Source organism: Petaurus breviceps, unplaced genomic scaffold (genome assembly GCF_028583685.1).
Source record: "Petaurus breviceps papuanus isolate PSGF00001 unplaced genomic scaffold, PetGlider_PUasm1.0 38, whole genome shotgun sequence".
NCBI lineage: Eukaryota > Metazoa > Chordata > Mammalia > Diprotodontia > Petauridae > Petaurus > Petaurus breviceps.
In genome coordinates, this window is record NW_027186304.1 from 46,724,141 (window position 1) to 46,727,349 (window position 3,209).

Here is a 3,209-nt window from a genome sequence, read left to right on the forward strand (position 1 = left end):
CAATAATTTCTGTAAATATTTCCCTGTTATATTCTGCTTAGTCTTTAAGAGTGTTGAAATCTTTTTTTTTTTTAATTTTGTGATATCCAGTGGGTTAACTATCCTTCCTTGGCTTTGTTTCATCTGCAAATCTGATGATCATGACTTCTGATAATCAAACCACCATCAGAATGATGGCTAAAAATGTTAGACACCACAAGGGCAAAAACAGATTCCTCCACGGACTCCACTGATGACCTCCTTCTAAGCTGACACTGCAGTGTTTTTTACTGGTTTTAAATCTGGACAGTCATCCATCTTTGTATCCAATGAATCATACTGTTAGCTTATATCTGTCCACCTTTAACATAAAAATAGCATGAGTCATTTTAAAAAAATATTTTACTAGTATCTAAATATAATTTATATCTATAGTAAAGCGCCTACTCTACCAAACTAGTGATTGTATGGTATGACAATTCTCAATGAGTTCATAATGGCTCTTTGTGATCACTGCTTACCTTTCTATTAAAAAGGATAATTTTTTTATGTGAAAAGCTTTTATGATCAGTTTTTAGATCTCGTCAGAATTAAAATTCAAACTTACTGCATCTAGTTTAATGGTCTTGCTCTTATCCATTTTTTTTAATGGATAAATATTTGTCCAGCTCCAATACCATTACTCGTTTTCTACAGCCTTCCAAAGATCAGTGATAGAGGCTTAAAAATTCTATGAACCAGTTCTTGCAGTACAAAATGTGGTTTACTTATAGTTCACTCATCAAAAACAATTATGTGTTTCTCTCACTATGCCCCTACTTAATCAGATTCTATGATGCTACCAAAACAGGCTTTAACATTCTCATGGGCATCTGATCTCTCAGATTTAGATTTTAGAACCTTCCATCAACTTAGATTATCTACACCTGCTCAGCCTGTGCAGCTCTTGACTGTGCTTCCAAGGAAGGGAAAACATGGGAAGAAAGAGAACATATACAAATTATATATTTTCTTTATGTATTCAATAAATTATTTATGGTTGAGATGCTGGGCGCTGTGTCTCTGGCCATGGCACCCATCCCCTGCTGTGGATCTGCTCAGGGAACCACCGGTGCCCGCAACCCTAGTGCTTCCACAGTCGCTGCCACGATGTCCCCTGCTGCCCATGTCACCTCCCTGGTGGCCTGGGCCCTTCAGGCCTCCATGTTGGGCATGATGGAGATGGGCTGGCACGCAGACTGGTCATCAAGAGTTGCCACCATTCACTCCTTCCTGGAGCACAGCCATCACAAGCTGGACACAGCCTTCATGTACAGCGACGCCCAGTTGGAGACTATCATGGACAGCATGGGCCTGGAGCTAGGGAACGGCGGAAGCAGAATAAAAATTGGCACCAAAGCCAGTCCCTGGGATGGGGAGGCTCTGAGGGCTGAAAGTTCAGGTTCTCAGCTGGAGACCTCCTTGGGTTTCTGAAGTGAACCTGAGTGGTTCTCTGCTACCTGCATGCATCAGAACACAGCATGCCCATGGAGAAGACACTGTGGGTCTGCAATGAGATGCACCAGGATCATAAGTTTGTAGAGCTGGGCCTCTCTAACTACGCCTCCTGGGAAGTAGCTGAAATCTGCATCCTCTGCAAAATTAATGGCTGGCTCTTTCCTACTTTGTAGCAGGGCATGTAGGAGCAGGAGCTGTTGCCCTGCCTATATCACTGTGGACTGGTTTTATGCCTACAACCCTTTGGCTGGTGGGTGGCCTCTGACTGGCAAGTACAAATATGAAGACAAGGACAAAAAACAACTTGAGGGCAGGTTCCTTGGGGATAGCTGGGCTGATACCTACAAAAATCTCTTCTGGAAGGAACATCACTTTCAAGTCATTGCTGGTGGGGAGAAAGCCCTGGCACCATCTTATGGAGTCAACCTTCGCAGCATGGCCTCAGCAGTCCTCAGATGGTTGTACCACTACTCCAGCTCCAGGGTGCCCATGGAGATGCTGTTATCCTGAGCATGTCCAGACTGCAGCAGCTGTAGCAGAACATGACAGCAACAGAAGAAGGCCCACTGGAGCCTCTAGCTCCAACACTGGGGGTGGAGAGGGGCTCCTTCATTGATCCTGGGTATCTCCATACTCTCAGGCCCATCAGTCAACCTTTGCCTTAAGCTGCTGTAGCCTGAGCTCCATCTTTCAGATTGTCCTTCCTCTCTGAATCCTTTGTTTTCTAGCCTCCTTCCTGGAGGTGAGACCTCTGGCCTTCTGCCCTTTTGTTCTTACTGTTGAGAAGGGTGAGAACTGAGACCAGCTCTGTCCTATCCTGTTGGAATAAATGCAAATGTTGCACAAGGAAAAAAAATGTATATGTATGTATGTATATATATATATATATATATATATAATTGGACTTGTTGGTTTATGTTTGCTGTATGAATCTTAAGGCAGTAACACTCACATTTCTTTTGAGTATTTCAGATTTCTGCTAAATCAGATGACTTCTCCCTAATTAATTCAGTTTACTAACATTTGACTGCCTAAAGAATGAGAAAACTTGACTAAAATCAAGAGCCATCAAGTGTTTATCTTGTTGCTTTACTTTTTTAGCAGTGGATGTTGGGGAGAAGACCACAGAAGAAAACAGAGGCTATGCTCAAACTTATGAAGAGTAAGAGAAAGACTATAAGGAGAGAATATTGTTTTACAAAAGGACATCATGGCTCAGAATGGTAGTTAATGAAGGCATCCTTAGAAACTCCTTCTGTTTTGAGGGATTGAAGAGCTCCTTGCAAAAGCAGACTACTTTCAAGACTATCTCTACAAGTGCTGCAATGAGAACTTTTATCTTGAAAGACACCCTTTATAGCCTCAGGAGTGGATTTTCAGGGTTCACTTCATGCACCAATGGAGTGCAGACTCTTCAGGGATAAAAACAAAGCCACTATTGCGGGGCAGCTGTTAGACACTGTGCCACAGTTTAGGGCAGGAAATGAAGCAGAACAATGTATTAATTGAAATGGCAGGGGGAATTGTGGTAGGCAGAATGTAATTGCCCAAGTTGGAGTGTAGCCAGGATCCTGGGGTTAATATGCCTATGTGGGTCTAACATATGATTAGCCCTTAGTGATCACAAGTGGTAAGACATTGCTTTTATCTCCTCCAGAATGCAGAATCTCTGAAATCTTAAGTATCTACTAACACCATGGTGAAGCATCAATTTCCTTCCAGCCCAGAGGGAT

At 42.6% G+C, this 3,209-nt stretch overlaps 1 pseudogene; it reads left to right on the forward strand.

Moving 5' to 3' along the window:
* Positions 1 to 1,023: 1,023 nt before the first annotated feature.
* On the forward strand, positions 1,024 to 2,141 carry LOC138170222 (aflatoxin B1 aldehyde reductase member 2 pseudogene; annotated as a pseudogene).
* Positions 2,142 to 3,209: the final 1,068 nt, after the last annotated feature.